The sequence below is a fragment of the Euprymna scolopes genome, chromosome 13, assembly GCF_053919585.1.
Source record: "Euprymna scolopes isolate OS-2025 chromosome 13, ASM5391958v1, whole genome shotgun sequence".
Lineage (NCBI taxonomy): Eukaryota > Metazoa > Mollusca > Cephalopoda > Sepiida > Sepiolidae > Euprymna > Euprymna scolopes.
Window position 1 is genome coordinate 47,598,897 of NC_136494.1, and position 17,279 is coordinate 47,616,175.

Here is a 17,279-nt window from a genome sequence, read left to right on the forward strand (position 1 = left end):
AAATAATAGTTAGGATGTAAATTTTATTTCTAGAATTCTATCTAATAATTTGATACAAATTAGCAACACGATTTTTCTTCTATTCTGTTTGTCGATGGAAAAAGGATCGTGCAACAAGTTTTTTTTTCGAAACTTTATCCCTTATAGGAAAATTTCGTTCCTGAAACAGCTGTCGGTATTCCTGCCAAAATGCAGGATTGGCTGATTACGTTGCGTTCTGTCTTTTTTGTATGGGAAAACCAAGGCTGTGGTTTATATTTTTTTTTGTAACGTTAGTTCGCGGCGAGCCTGCTTTGTTTTTTTACTCAAGTCGATTTATTGTTCAAACAAAAATCGATAACCAGGCAGAAAAGCCGTACGGCTGTTACTGTTTCCACGCATAAGCGTATTTCGCAGTTGTCCCAATTTCTAAAACGGTTACAAAAATTAGCTAAAGGTCCAGCATATTTTCCTCCGCCGTCATAGCAGATCACATTGCAGGCACGAAATCTAAGCACGAAACTTGCACACAATTAAGTAGTATCGGTTCAATTCAATATCGGTTCCCACATTTCACAAGACATTAAGACAAAAAGCGAACCCGTCCACCTAAAAAAAGCAGAATTTGATGATGAAGCTTAGCATAGAAGCGGCATCATATGCTGAAATTACAAAAGCACCATGAAATCCATCAAAAAGCACCATATTTCAAATTTTCCCATCCCCCAGAGACTTCCGAGATTTCCCTACAATTAGAGAAAAGTATTCACAAGCAAATGGAGCAGTCGAACGTCTTAAGCAAAAAGAAGGACAAACGTGCTCACGCCCTCGCCGATCTGCTGATAAACTTCCGCGAAGGCGGAATTTAACCATGCATAATGACTCGTCCAGTCCATGGAAACAAGACGGAGATTGGCGACGACTCAGTACCTGCCATGACAATCCCCACATATACAAGATTTTGCATGGTTGTAAGACCTCCAAACTTTAAAATTTAAAAAAAACACACACACACTCTTTTACCACTGAATCTAGCCTGCGGGTAACGACTCCATTTGGAGTTTACGAAACGCGGCTAGCACATTTCAGCGCTTCATGGACGAAGTAGTGCGCGACTTGGACTTCGTATATAGATGACATCCTCGTGGCGTGGAGGAAAATGTCACTCACCTCCGCCTACTATTCAAACGGTTTCAGCAATACCAGATAAGGTAAATGCGTTTTCGGTGCTTCGTCAAAAGTTTTCCTGTGCCACATTATCAGCCTCTCTTACGCTCTTCAAGACCTTCAACCACCCACTTCACTTCGCCAACTAACCTCGGTCTGTTGAACTACAGACGCTTCATCTTCTAGCTCCTTCCGACCTTCTTTCTTTCCGACCTGTTACGAAGAAGAAAAATGAGCAGATCTCACTTAATGAGGCCCAGCTAAAAGCTTTCAATGAAGTGAAAACAAAACTAGCAGTAACATCCTTTACCCGATGCCCAGTTTTTACTGTAGGTGCAACAACAGTTACAACCTCTAGCATACTTTTCGAGACAGCTGAAACCGGCAGAACAACGTTACAGCACGTTTGGCTGTGAACTCCTGGTAATATACCTCGCACTGAAATATTTCCAATATTTCGAGGGCCGTCAATTTGTGATCTACACTTTCCGCTTACATACGTTCTAAGCCGGAAAATGTTTCCCCGTGAAACACGCCACTTTCGCAATTCACCTGAGATTGTTTCGCAATTCATATATCCGACATATCTCAGGTGAGCAGAATGCTGCGGCAAACGCTTTGTCCCGCCTTCCCATTAATTCTCTGTCCTCACCATTGCATATCAACTTACAGCAGATGGCCTTAGACACGTCACCTTAATTTGCAACTTGCAAATTCGCATACCTGTCCGTGCCTACCTCCGACACGCACCTCAACAGATTCACCTCGTTCCATTGACTCATCGTTTTTGACACAATTTGGCAATAATACATTTTTGAGACTTGAATTCCTTGAAAAAAAAATTTTGAAAAAAAATTTAACAATTCCCTGTAAATCGTCACGTTGAAATTGATGTCCGCAGTGCAACAAGAGGGCATTTTTAAAAAATTTTTAAATGAAAAGCATAGAAATGTCAAATTCATATTCACAACATTCTTGCATACGAATTCATATTCTCATACAAGCATACGAATTCATATTCTCAACAAGAATACTTATTCTTTCATTACCCCCATCCCTGCCTATTGATTCCTATATCGCATCCTTATCGCATCCCTATCGCATCACTATCGCATCCCTATTTCTTTTTTAAAAGTCTCTCGTCGTTCACTTGTGGGCAAATGTCAAGACCTTCCCGTCGACAAATGTCAAGACCTCACATTCAGACGAGGACCATATGCAGAAGAGGACGTCCTTGGAACACAACCGGTATTAGCAACACAACATGCATTTCCCACCCAGCCAGCTTAGATTTATTGCCGGCCTTTATTATCCGATTATTCTTTATTATCCGTTAAATCTTTTGATTATTGTTATCGAACATGCTCGAATCTTACGAATAATTTAAATCTATTAATTCCTCTTTATTCCGTCTGGAAAGAGGGAGGTTGGGAGAGGCTAATTAAAACTGTCAAACAATTTTTGAGAAAACTAAAGTTAGATTATTTTGAATTTCTAACTGCACTTTCTGATGCGCAAAAGACAATAAGCATTGTATCCAAATCAATCCCAATTAATCTGCCCCTGACCAAATGTTACATTCCCTCGAAATGAGAAAAATGCAAAAAAAAAAAGACGCTTTTTCCTTTCAAAAACTTCATAGCTGGGAAGAGGTGAAAAGTCAAAGGGTCAGGGAGGTGACATATGAGTTGTGGACCGGAGTACCTTTGATTTTGATGGCTTCCCTTAATTTCCTCAACAATTTCCTAAAAATTAGAGGACACCTCTGCTCTAACGCTCTAACGTTTTGGAAAACGTGTTGTCAAGAAGAGAAGAACTTTTCCCACCAGTCGGTGAACCGTCGCTTATTGTATTTTATTGTAGTTTAAAAGTTTGTAATAGTAATGTGTAAACGTAATTTTGTTTAGTTAAAGCTTAGTTATAATTATGACTTTCTGTTAGAAAAAATGTAAAATAATAGTTAGGATGTAAATTTTATTTCTAGAATTCTATCTAATAATTTGATACAAATTAGCAACACGATTTTTCTTCTATTCTGTTTGTCGATGGAAAAAGGATCGTGCAACAAGTTTTTTTTTCGAAACTTTATCCCTTATAGGAAAATTTCGTTCCTGAAACAGCTGTCGGTATTCCTGCCAAATGCAGGATTGGCTGATTACGTTGCGTTCTGTCTTTTTTGTATGGGAAAACCAAGGCTGTGGTTTATATTTTTTTTTGTAACGTTAGTTCGCGGCGAGCCTGCTTTGTTTTTTTACTCAAGTCGATTTATTGTTCAAACAAAAATCGATAACCAGGCAGAAAAGCCGTACGGCTGTTACTGTTTCCACACATAAGCGTATTTCGCAGTTGTCCCAATTTCTAAAACGGTTACAAAAATTAGCTAAAGGTCCAGCATATTTTCCTCCGCCGTCATAGCAGATCACATTGCAGGCACGAAATCTAAGCACGAAACTTGCACACAATTAAGTAGTATCGGTTCAATTCAATATCGGTTCCCACATTTCACAAGACATTAAGACAAAAAGCGAACCCGTCCACCTAAAAAAAGTAGAATTTGATGATGAAGCTTAGCATAGAAGCGGCATCATATGCTGAAATTACAAAAGCACCATGAAATCCATCAAAAAGCACCATATTTCAAATTTTCCCATCCCCCAGAGACTTCCGAGATTTCCCTACAATTAGAGAAAAGTATTCACAAGCAAATGGAGCAGTCGAACGTCTTAAGCAAAAAGAAGGACAAACGTGCTCACGCCCTCGCCGATCTGCTGATAAACTTCCGCGAAGGCGGAATTTAACCATGCATAATGCGCCCCTCGTCCAGTCCATGGAAACAAGACGGAGATTGGCGACGACTCAATGCCATGACAGTACCTGATCGTTACCCAATCCCCACATATACAAGATTTTGCATGGTTGTAAGACCTCCAAACTTTAAAATTAAAAAAAAAAACACACACACTCTTTTACCACTGAATCTAGCCCACATAAGACTGCGGGTAACGACTCCATTTGGAGTTTACGAAACGCGGCTAGCACATTTCAGCGCTTCATGGACGAAGTAGTGCGCGACTTGGACTTCGTATATAGATGACATCCTCGTGGCGTGGAGGAACATGTCACTCACCTCCGCCTACTATTCAAACGGTTTCAGCAATACCAGATAAGGTAAATGCGTTTTCGGTGCTTCGTCAAGAGTTTTCCTGTGCCACATTATCAGCCTCTCTTACGCTCTTCAAGACCTTCAACCACCCACTTCACTTCGCCAACTAACCTCGGTCTGTTGAACTACAGACGCTTCATCTTCTAGCTCCTTCCGACCTTCTTTCTTTCCGACCTGTTACGAAGAAGAAAAATGAGCAGATCTCACTTAATGAGGCCCAGCTAAAAGCTTTCAATGAAGTGAAAACAAAACTAGCAGTAACATCCTTTACCCGATGCCCAGTTTTTACTGTAGGTGCAACAACAGTTACAACCTCTAGCATACTTTTCGAGACAGCTGAAACCGGCAGAACAACGTTACAGCACGTTTGGCTGTGAACTCCTGGTAATATACCTCGCACTGAAATATTTCCAATATTTCGAGGGCCGTCAATTTGTGATCTACACTTTCCGCTTACATACGTTCTAAGCCGGAAAATGTTTCCCCGTGAAACACGCCACTTTCGCAATTCACCTGAGATTGTTTCGCAATTCATATATCCGACATATCTCAGGTGAGCAGAATGCTGCGGCAAACGCTTTGTCCCGCCTTCCCATTAATTCTCTGTCCTCACCATTGCATATCAACTTACAGCAGATGGCCTTAGACACGTCACCTTAATTTGCAACTTGCAAATTCGCATACCTGTCCGTGCCTACCTCCGACACGCACCTCAACAGATTCACCTCGTTCCATTGACTCATCGTTTTTGACACAATTTGGCAATAATACATTTTTGAGACTTGAATTCCTTGAAAAAAAAATTTTGAAAAAAAATTTAACAATTTAAGTTCCCTGTAAATCGTCACGTTGAAATTGATGTCCGCAGTGCAACAAGAGGGCATTTTTAAAAAATTTTTAAATGAAAAGCATAGAAATGTCAAATTCATATTCACAACATTCTTGCATACGAATTCATATTCTCATACAAGCATACGAATTCATATTCTCAACAAGAATACTTATTCTTTCATTACCCCCATCCCTGCCTATTGATTCCTATATCGCATCCTTATCGCATCCCTATCGCATCACTATCGCATCCCTATTTCTTTTTTAAAAGTCTCTCGTCGTTCACTTGTGGGCAAATGTCAAGACCTTCCCGTCGACAAATGTCAAGACCTCACATTCAGACGAGGACCATATGCAGAAGAGGACGTCCATCAAGTTGGAACACAACCGGTATTAGCAACACAACATGCATTTCCCACCCAGCCAGCTTAGATTTATTGCCGGCCTTTATTATCCGTTAAATCTTTTGATTATTGTTATCGAACATGCTCGAATCTTACGAATAATTTATTCCGTCTGGAAAGAGGGAGGTTGGGAGAGGCTAATTAAAACTGTCAAACAATTTTTGAGAAAACTAAAGTTAGATTATTTTGAATTTCTAACTGCACTTTCTGATGCGCAAAAGACAATAAGCATTGTATCCAAATCAATCCCAATTAATCTGCCCCTGACCAAATGTTACATTCCCTCGAAATGAGAAAAATGCAAAAAAAAAAAGACGCTTTTTCCTTTCAAAAACTTCATAGCTGGGAAGAGGTGAAAAGTCAAAGGGTCAGGGAGGTGACATATGAGTTGTGGACCGGAGTACCTTTGATTTTGATGGCTTCCCTTAATTTCCTCAACAATTTCCTAAAAATTAGAGGACACCTCTGCTCTAACGCTCTAACGTTTTGGAAAACGTGTTGTCAAGAAGAGAAGAACTTTTCCCACCAGTCGGTGAACCGTCGCTTATTGTATTTTATTGTAGTTTAAAAGTTTGTAATAGTAATGTGTAAACGTAATTTTGTTTAGTTAAAGCTTAGTTATAGTTATGACTTTCTGTTAGAAAAAATGTAAAATAATAGTTAGGATGTAAATTTTATTTCTAGAATTCTATCTAATAATTTGATACAAATTAGCAACACGATTTTTCTTCTATTCTGTTTGTCGATGGAAAAAGGATCGTGCAACAAGTTTTTTTTTCGAAACTTTATCCCTTATAGGAAAATTTCGTTCCTGAAACAGCTGTCGGTATTCCTGCCAAATGCAGGATTGGCTGATTACGTTGCGTTCTGTCTTTTTTGTATGGGAAAACCAAGGCTGTGGTTTATATTTTTTTTTGTAACGTTAGTTCGCGGCGAGCCTGCTTTGTTTTTTTACTCAAGTCGATTTATTGTTCAAACAAAAATCGATAACCAGGCAGAAAAGCCGTACGGCTGTTACTGTTTCCACACATAAGCGTATTTCGCAGTTGTCCCAATTTCTAAAACGGTTACAAAAATTAGCTAAAGGTCCAGCATATTTTCCTCCGCCGTCATAGCAGATCACATTGCAGGCACGAAATCTAAGCACGAAACTTGCACACAATTAAGTAGTATCGGTTCAATTCAATATCGGTTCCCACATTTCACAAGACATTAAGACAAAAAGCGAACCCGTCCACCTAAAAAAAGCAGAATTTGATGATGAAGCTTAGCATAGAAGCGGCATCATATGCTGAAATTACAAAAGCACCATGAAATCCATCAAAAAGCACCATATTTCAAATTTTCCCATCCCCCAGAGACTTCCGAGATTTCCCTACAATTAGAGAAAAGTATTCACAAGCAAATGGAGCAGTCGAACGTCTTAAGCAAAAAGAAGGACAAACGTGCTCACGCCCTCGCCGATCTGCTGATAAACTTCCGCGAAGGCGGAATTTAACCATGCATAATGACTCGTCCAGTCCATGGAAACAAGACGGAGATTGGCGACGACTCAATGCCATGACAGTACCTGATCGTTACCCAATCCCCACATATACAAGATTTTGCATGGTTGTAAGACCTCCAAACTTTAAAATTTAAAAAAAACACACACACACTCTTTTACCACTGAATCTAGCCCACATAAGACTGCGGGTAACGACTCCATTTGGAGTTTACGAAACGCGGCTAGCACATTTCAGCGCTTCATGGACGAAGTAGTGCGCGACTTGGACTTCGTATATAGATGACATCCTCGTGGCGTGGAGGAACATGTCACTCACCTCCGCCTACTATTCAAACGGTTTCAGCAATACCAGATAAGGTAAATGCGTTTTCGGTGCTTCGTCAAAAGTTTTCCTGTGCCACATTATCAGCCTCTCTTACGCTCTTCAAGACCTTCAACCACCCACTTCACTTCGCCAACTAACCTCGGTCTGTTGAACTACAGACGCTTCATCTTCTAGCTCCTTCCGACCTTCTTTCTTTCCGACCTGTTACGAAGAAGAAAAATGAGCAGATCTCACTTAATGAGGCCCAGCTAAAAGCTTTCAATGAAGTGAAAACAAAACTAGCAGTAACATCCTTTACCCGATGCCCAGTTTTTACTGTAGGTGCAACAACAGTTACAACCTCTAGCATACTTTTCGAGACAGCTGAAACCGGCAGAACAACGTTACAGCACGTTTGGCTGTGAACTCCTGGTAATATACCTCGCACTGAAATATTTCCAATATTTCGAGGGCCGTCAATTTGTGATCTACACTTTCCGCTTACATACGTTCTAAGCCGGAAAATGTTTCCCCGTGAAACACGCCACTTTCGCAATTCACCTGAGATTGTTTCGCAATTCATATATCCGACATATCTCAGGTGAGCAGAATGCTGCGGCAAACGCTTTGTCCCGCCTTCCCATTAATTCTCTGTCCTCACCATTGCATATCAACTTACAGCAGATGGCCTTAGACACGTCACCTTAATTTGCAACTTGCAAATTCGCATACCTGTCCGTGCCTACCTCCGACACGCACATCAACAGATTCACCTCGTTCCATTGACCCATCGTTTTTGACACAATTTGGCAATAATACATTTTTGAGACTTGAATTCCTTGAAAAAAAAATTTTGAAAAAAAATTTAACAATTTAAGTTCCCTGTAAATCGTCACGTTGAAATTGATGTCCGCAGTGCAACAAGTGGGCATTTTTAAAAAATTTTAAAATGAAAAGCATAGAAATGTCAAATTCATATTAACAACATTCTTGCATACGAATTCATATTCTCATACAAGCATACGAATTCATATTCTCAACAAGAATACTTATTATTTCATTACCCCCATCCCTGCCTATTGATTCCTATATCGCATCCTTATCGCATCCCTATCGCATCACTATCGCATCCCTATTTCTTTTTTAAAAGTCTCTCGTCGTTCACTTGTGGGCAAATGTCAAGACCTTCCCGTCGACAAATGTCAAGACCTCACATTCAGACGAGGACCATATGCAGAAGAGGACGTCCATCAAGTTGGAACACAACCGGTATTAGCAACACAACATGCATTTCCCACCCAGCCAGCTTAGATTTATTGCCGGCCTTTATTATCCGTTAAATCTTTTGATTATTGTTATCGAACATGCTCGAATCTTACGAATAATTTATTCCGTCTGGAAAGAGGGAGGTTGGGAGAGGCTAATTAAAACTGTCAAACAATTTTTGAGAAAACTAAAGTTAGATTATTTTGAATTTCTAACTGCACTTTCTGATGCGCAAAAGACAATAAGCATTGTATCCAAATCAATCCCAATTAATCTGCCCCTGACCAAATGTTACATTCCCTCGAAATGAGAAAAATGCAAAAAAAAAAGACGCTTTTTCCTTTCAAAAACTTCATAGCTGGGAAGAGGTGAAAAGTCAAAGGGTCAGGGAGGTGACATATGAGTTGTGGACCGGAGTACCTTTGATTTTGATGGCTTCCCTTAATTTCCTCAACAATTTCCTAAAAATTAGAGGACACCTCTGCTCTAACGCTCTAACGTTTTGGAAAACGTGTTGTCAAGAAGAGAAGAACTTTTCCCACCAGTCGGTGAACCGTCGCTTATTGTATTTTATTGTAGTTTAAAAGTTTGTAATAGTAATGTGTAAACGTAATTTTGTTTAGTTAAAGCTTAGTTATAGTTATGACTTTCTGTTAGAAAAAATGTAAAATAATAGTTAGGATGTAAATTTTATTTCTAGAATTCTATCTAATAATTTGATACAAATTAGCAACACGATTTTTCTTCTATTCTGTTTGTCGATGGAAAAAGGATCGTGCAACAAGTTTTTTTTTCGAAACTTTATCCCTTATAGGAAAATTTCGTTCCTGAAACAGCTGTCGGTATTCCTGCCAAATGCAGGATTGGCTGATTACGTTGCGTTCTGTCTTTTTTGTATGGGAAAACCAAGGCTGTGGTTTATATTTTTTTTTGTAACGTTAGTTCGCGGCGAGCCTGCTTTGTTTTTTTACTCAAGTCGATTTATTGTTCAAACAAAAATCGATAACCAGGCAGAAAAGCCGTACGGCTGTTACTGTTTCCACACATAAGCGTATTTCGCAGTTGTCCCAATTTCTAAAACGGTTACAAAAATTAGCTAAAGGTCCAGCATATTTTCCTCCGCCGTCATAGCAGATCACATTGCAGGCACGAAATCTAAGCACGAAACTTGCACACAATTAAGTAGTATCGGTTCAATTCAATATCGGTTCCCACATTTCACAAGACATTAAGACAAAAAGCGAACCCGTCCACCTAAAAAAAGCAGAATTTGATGATGAAGCTTAGCATAGAAGCGGCATCATATGCTGAAATTACAAAAGCACCATGAAATCCATCAAAAAGCACCATATTTCAAATTTTCCCATCCCCCAGAGACTTCCGAGATTTCCCTACAATTAGAGAAAAGTATTCACAAGCAAATGGAGCAGTCGAACGTCTTAAGCAAAAAGAAGGACAAACGTGCTCACGCCCTCGCCGATCTGCTGATAAACTTCCGCGAAGGCGGAATTTAACCATGCATAATGCGCCCCTCGTCCAGTCCATGGAAACAAGACGGAGATTGGCGACGACTCAGTACCTGCCATGACAATCCCCACATATACAAGATTTTGCATGGTTGTAAGACCTCCAAACTTTAAAATTAAAAAAAAACACACACACACTCTTTTACCACTGAATCTAGCCTGCGGGTAACGACTCCATTTGGAGTTTACGAAACGCGGCTAGCACATTTCAGCGCTTCATGGACGAAGTAGTGGGCGACTTGGACTTCGTATATAGATGACATCCTCGTGGCGTGGAGGAAAATGTCACTCACCTCCGCCTACTATTCAAACGGTTTCAGCAATACCAGATAAGGTAAATGCGTTTTCGGTGCTTCGTCAAAAGTTTTCCTGTGCCACATTATCAGCCTCTCTTACGCTCTTCAAGACCTTCAACCACCCACTTCACTTCGCCAACTAACCTCGGTCTGTTGAACTACAGACGCTTCATCTTCTAGCTCCTTCCGACCTTCTTTCTTTCCGACCTGTTACGAAGAAGAAAAATGAGCAGATCTCACTTAATGAGGCCCAGCTAAAAGCTTTCAATGAAGTGAAAACAAAACTAGCAGTAACATCCTTTACCCGATGCCCAGTTTTTACTGTAGGTGCAACAACAGTTACAACCTCTAGCATACTTTTCGAGACAGCTGAAACCGGCAGAACAACGTTACAGCACGTTTGGCTGTGAACTCCTGGTAATATACCTCGCACTGAAATATTTCCAATATTTCGAGGGCCGTCAATTTGTGATCTACACTTTCCGCTTACATACGTTCTAAGCCGGAAAATGTTTCCCCGTGAAACACGCCACTTTCGCAATTCACCTGAGATTGTTTCGCAATTCATATATCCGACATATCTCAGGTGAGCAGAATGCTGCGGCAAACGCTTTGTCCCGCCTTCCCATTAATTCTCTGTCCTCACCATTGCATATCAACTTACAGCAGATGGCCTTAGACACGTCACCTTAATTTGCAACTTGCAAATTCGCATACCTGTCCGTGCCTACCTCCGACACGCACCTCAACAGATTCACCTCGTTCCATTGACTCATCGTTTTTGACACAATTTGGCAATAATACATTTTTGAGACTTGAATTCCTTGAAAAAAAAATTTTGAAAAAAAATTTAACAATTTAAGTTCCCTGTAAATCGTCACGTTGAAATTGATGTCCGCAGTGCAACAAGAGGGCATTTTTAAAAAATTTTTAAATGAAAAGCATAGAAATGTCAAATTCATATTCACAACATTCTTGCATACGAATTCATATTCTCATACAAGCATACGAATTCATATTCTCAACAAGAATACTTATTCTTTCATTACCCCCATCCCTGCCTATTGATTCCTATATCGCATCCTTATCGCATCCCTATCGCATCACTATCGCATCCCTATTTCTTTTTTAAAAGTCTCTCGTCGTTCACTTGTGGGCAAATGTCAAGACCTTCCCGTCGACAAATGTCAAGACCTCACATTCAGACGAGGACCATATGCAGAAGAGGACGTCCATCAAGTTGGAACACAACCGGTATTAGCAACACAACATGCATTTCCCACCCAGCCAGCTTAGATTTATTGCCGGCCTTTATTATCCGTTAAATCTTTTGATTATTGTTATCGAACATGCTCGAATCTTACGAATAATTTATTCCGTCTGGAAAGAGGGAGGTTGGGAGAGGCTAATTAAAACTGTCAAACAATTTTTGAGAAAACTAAAGTTAGATTATTTTGAATTTCTAACTGCACTTTCTGATGCGCAAAAGACAATAAGCATTGTATCCAAATCAATCCCAATTAATCTGCCCCTGACCAAATGTTACATTCCCTCGAAATGAGAAAAATGCAAAAAAAAAAGACGCTTTTTCCTTTCAAAAACTTCATAGCTGGGAAGAGGTGAAAAGTCAAAGGGTCAGGGAGGTGACATATGAGTTGTGGACCGGAGTACCTTTGATTTTGATGGCTTCCCTTAATTTCCTCAACAATTTCCTAAAAATTAGAGGACACCTCTGCTCTAACGCTCTAACGTTTTGGAAAACGTGTTGTCAAGAAGAGAAGAACTTTTCCCACCAGTCGGTGAACCGTCGCTTATTGTATTTTATTGTAGTTTAAAAGTTTGTAATAGTAATGTGTAAACGTAATTTTGTTTAGTTAAAGCTTAGTTATAGTTATGACTTTCTGTTAGAAAAAATGTAAAATAATAGTTAGGATGTAAATTTTATTTCTAGAATTCTATCTAATAATTTGATACAAATTAGCAACACGATTTTTCTTCTATTCTGTTTGTCGATGGAAAAAGGATCGTGCAACAAGTTTTTTTTTCGAAACTTTATCCCTTATAGGAAAATTCCGTTCCTGAAACAGCTGTCGGTATTCCTGCCAAATGCAGGATTGGCTGATTACGTTGCGTTCTGTCTTTTTTGTATGGGAAAACCAAGGCTGTGGTTTATATTTTTTTTTGTAACGTTAGTTCGCGGCGAGCCTGCTTTGTTTTTTTACTCAAGTCGATTTATTGTTCAAACAAAAATCGATAACCAGGCAGAAAAGCCGTACGGCTGTTACTGTTTCCACACATAAGCGTATTTCGCAGTTGTCCCAATTTCTAAAACGGTTACAAAAATTAGCTAAAGGTCCAGCATATTTTCCTCCGCCGTCATAGCAGATCACATTGCAGGCACGAAATCTAAGCACGAAACTTGCACACAATTAAGTAGTATCGGTTCAATTCAATATCGGTTCCCACATTTCACAAGACATTAAGACAAAAAGCGAACCCGTCCACCTAAAAAAAGCAGAATTTGATGATGAAGCTTAGCATAGAAGCGGCATCATATGCTGAAATTACAAAAGCACCATGAAATCCATCAAAAAGCACCATATTTCAAATTTTCCCATCCCCCAGAGACTTCCGAGATTTCCCTACAATTAGAGAAAAGTATTCACAAGCAAATGGAGCAGTCGAACGTCTTAAGCAAAAAGAAGGACAAACGTGCTCACGCCCTCGCCGATCTGCTGATAAACTTCCGCGAAGGCGGAATTTAACCATGCATAATGCGCCCCTCGTCCAGTCCATGGAAACAAGACGGAGATTGGCGACGACTCAATGCCATGACAGTACCTGATCGTTACCCAATCCCCACATATACAAGATTTTGCATGGTTGTAAGACCTCCAAACTTTAAAATTAAAAAAAAACACACACACACTCTTTTACCACTGAATCTAGCCTACATAAGACTGCGGGTAACGACTCCATTTGGAGTTTACGAAACGCGGCTAGCACATTTCAGCGCTTCATGGACGAAGTAGTGCGCGACTTGGACTTCGTATATAGATGACATCCTCGTGGCGTGGAGGAAAATGTCACTCACCTCCGCCTACTATTCAAACGGTTTCAGCAATACCAGATAAGGTAAATGCGTTTTCGGTGCTTCGTCAAAAGTTTTCCTGTGCCACATTATCAGCCTCTCTTACGCTCTTCAAGACCTTCAACCACCCACTTCACTTCGCCAACTAACCTCGGTCTGTTGAACTACAGACGCTTCATCTTCTAGCTCCTTCCGACCTTCTTTCTTTCCGACCTGTTACGAAGAAGAAAAATGAGCAGATCTCACTTAATGAGGCCCAGCTAAAAGCTTTCAATGAAGTGAAAACAAAACTAGCAGTAACATCCTTTACCCGATGCCCAGTTTTTACTGTAGGTGCAACAACAGTTACAACCTCTAGCATACTTTTCGAGACAGCTGAAACCGGCAGAACAACGTTACAGCACGTTTGGCTGTGAACTCCTGGTAATATACCTCGCACTGAAATATTTCCAATATTTCGAGGGCCGTCAATTTGTGATCTACACTTTCCGCTTACATACGTTCTAAGCCGGAAAATGTTTCCCCGTGAAACACGCCACTTTCGCAATTCACCTGAGATTGTTTCGCAATTCATATATCCGACATATCTCAGGTGAGCAGAATGCTGCGGCAAACGCTTTGTCCCGCCTTCCCATTAATTCTCTGTCCTCACCATTGCATATCAACTTACAGCAGATGGCCTTAGACACGTCACCTTAATTTGCAACTTGCAAATTCGCATACCTGTCCGTGCCTACCTCCGACACGCACCTCAACAGATTCACCTCGTTCCATTGACTCATCGTTTTTGACACAATTTGGCAATAATACATTTTTGAGACTTGAATTCCTTGAAAAAAAAATTTTGAAAAAAAATTTAACAATTTAAGTTCCCTGTAAATCGTCACGTTGAAATTGATGTCCGCAGTGCAACAAGAGGGCATTTTTAAAAAATTTTTAAATGAAAAGCATAGAAATGTCAAATTCATATTCACAACATTCTTGCATACGAATTCATATTCTCATACAAGCATACGAATTCATATTCTCAACAAGAATACTTATTCTTTCATTACCCCCATCCCTGCCTATTGATTCCTATATCGCATCCTTATCGCATCCCTATCGCATCACTATCGCATCCCTATTTCTTTTTTAAAAGTCTCTCGTCGTTCACTTGTGGGCAAATGTCAAGACCTTCCCGTCGACAAATGTCAAGACCTCACATTCAGACGAGGACCATATGCAGAAGAGGACGTCCATCAAGTTGGAACACAACCGGTATTAGCAACACAACATGCATTTCCCACCCAGCCAGCTTAGATTTATTGCCGGCCTTTATTATCCGTTAAATCTTTTGATTATTGTTATCGAACATGCTCGAATCTTACGAATAATTTATTCCGTCTGGAAAGAGGGAGGTTGGGAGAGGCTAATTAAAACTGTCAAACAATTTTTGAGAAAACTAAAGTTAGATTATTTTGAATTTCTAACTGCACTTTCTGATGCGCAAAAGACAATAAGCATTGTATCCAAATCAATCCCAATTAATCTGCCCCTGACCAAATGTTACATTCCCTCGAAATGAGAAAAATGCAAAAAAAAAAGACGCTTTTTCCTTTCAAAAACTTCATAGCTGGGAAGAGGTGAAAAGTCAAAGGGTCAGGGAGGTGACATATGAGTTGTGGACCGGAGTACCTTTGATTTTGATGGCTTCCCTTAATTTCCTCAACAATTTCCTAAAAATTAGAGGACACCTCTGCTCTAACGCTCTAACGTTTTGGAAAACGTGTTGTCAAGAAGAGAAGAACTTTTCCCACCAGTCGGTGAACCGTCGCTTATTGTATTTTATTGTAGTTTAAAAGTTTGTAATAGTAATGTGTAAACGTAATTTTGTTTAGTTAAAGCTTAGTTATAGTTATGACTTTCTGTTAGAAAAAATGTAAAATAATAGTTAGGATGTAAATTTTATTTCTAGAATTCTATCTAATAATTTGATACAAATTAGCAACACGATTTTTCTTCTATTCTGTTTGTCGATGGAAAAAGGATCGTGCAACAAGTTTTTTTTTCGAAACTTTATCCCTTATAGGAAAATTTCGTTCCTGAAACAGCTGTCGGTATTCCTGCCAAATGCAGGATTGGCTGATTACGTTGCGTTCTGTCTTTTTTGTATGGGAAAACCAAGGCTGTGGTTTATATTTTTTTTTGTAACGTTAGTTCGCGGCGAGCCTGCTTTGTTTTTTTACTCAAGTCGATTTATTGTTCAAACAAAAATCGATAACCAGGCAGAAAAGCCGTACGGCTGTTACTGTTTCCACACATAAGCGTATTTCGCAGTTGTCCCAATTTCTAAAACGGTTACAAAAATTAGCTAAAGGTCCAGCATATTTTCCTCCGCCGTCATAGCAGATCACATTGCAGGCACGAAATCTAAGCACGAAACTTGCACACAATTAAGTAGTATCGGTTCAATTCAATATCGGTTCCCACATTTCACAAGACATTAAGACAAAAAGCGAACCCGTCCACCTAAAAAAAGCAGAATTTGATGATGAAGCTTAGCATAGAAGCGGCATCATATGCTGAAATTACAAAAGCACCATGAAATCCATCAAAAAGCACCATATTTCAAATTTTCCCATCCCCCAGAGACTTCCGAGATTTCCCTACAATTAGAGAAAAGTATTCACAAGCAAATGGAGCAGTCGAACGTCTTAAGCAAAAAGAAGGACAAACGTGCTCACGCCCTCGCCGATCTGCTGATAAACTTCCGCGAAGGCGGAATTTAACCATGCATAATGCGCCCCTCGTCCAGTCCATGGAAACAAGACGGAGATTGGCGACGACTCAATGCCATGACAGTACCTGATCGTTACCCAATCCCCACATATACAAGATTTTGCATGGTTGTAAGACCTCCAAACTTTAAAATTCAAAAAAAACACACACACACTCTTTTACCACTGAATCTAGCCTACATAAGACTGCGGGTAACGACTCCATTTGGAGTTTACGAAACGCGGCTAGCACATTTCAGCGCTTCATGGACGAAGTAGTGCGCGACTTGGACTTCGTATATAGATGACATCCTCGTGGCGTGGAGGAAAATGTCACTCACCTCCGCCTACTATTCAAACGGTTTCAGCAATACCAGATAAGGTAAATGCGTTTTCGGTGCTTCGTCAAAAGTTTTCCTGTGCCACATTATCAGCCTCTCTTACGCTCTTCAAGACCTTCAACCACCCACTTCACTTCGCCAACTAACCTCGGTCTGTTGAACTACAGACGCTTCATCTTCTAGCTCCTTCCGACCTTCTTTCTTTCCGACCTGTTACGAAGAAGAAAAATGAGCAGATCTCACTTAATGAGGCCCAGCTAAAAGCTTTCAATGAAGTGAAAACAAAACTAGCAGTAACATCCTTTACCCGATGCCCAGTTTTTACTGTAGGTGCAACAACAGTTACAACCTCTAGCATACTTTTCGAGACAGCTGAAACCGGCAGAACAACGTTACAGCACGTTTGGCTGTGAACTCCTGGTAATATACCTCGCACTGAAATATTTCCAATATTTCGAGGGCCGTCAATTTGTGATCTACACTTTCCGCTTACATACGTTCTAAGCCGGAAAATGTTTCCCCGTGAAACACGCCACTTTCGCAATTCACCTGAGATTGTTTCGCAATTCATATATCCGACATATCTCAGGTGAGCAGAATGCTGCGGCAAACGCTTTGTCCCGCCTTCCCATTAATTCTCTGTCC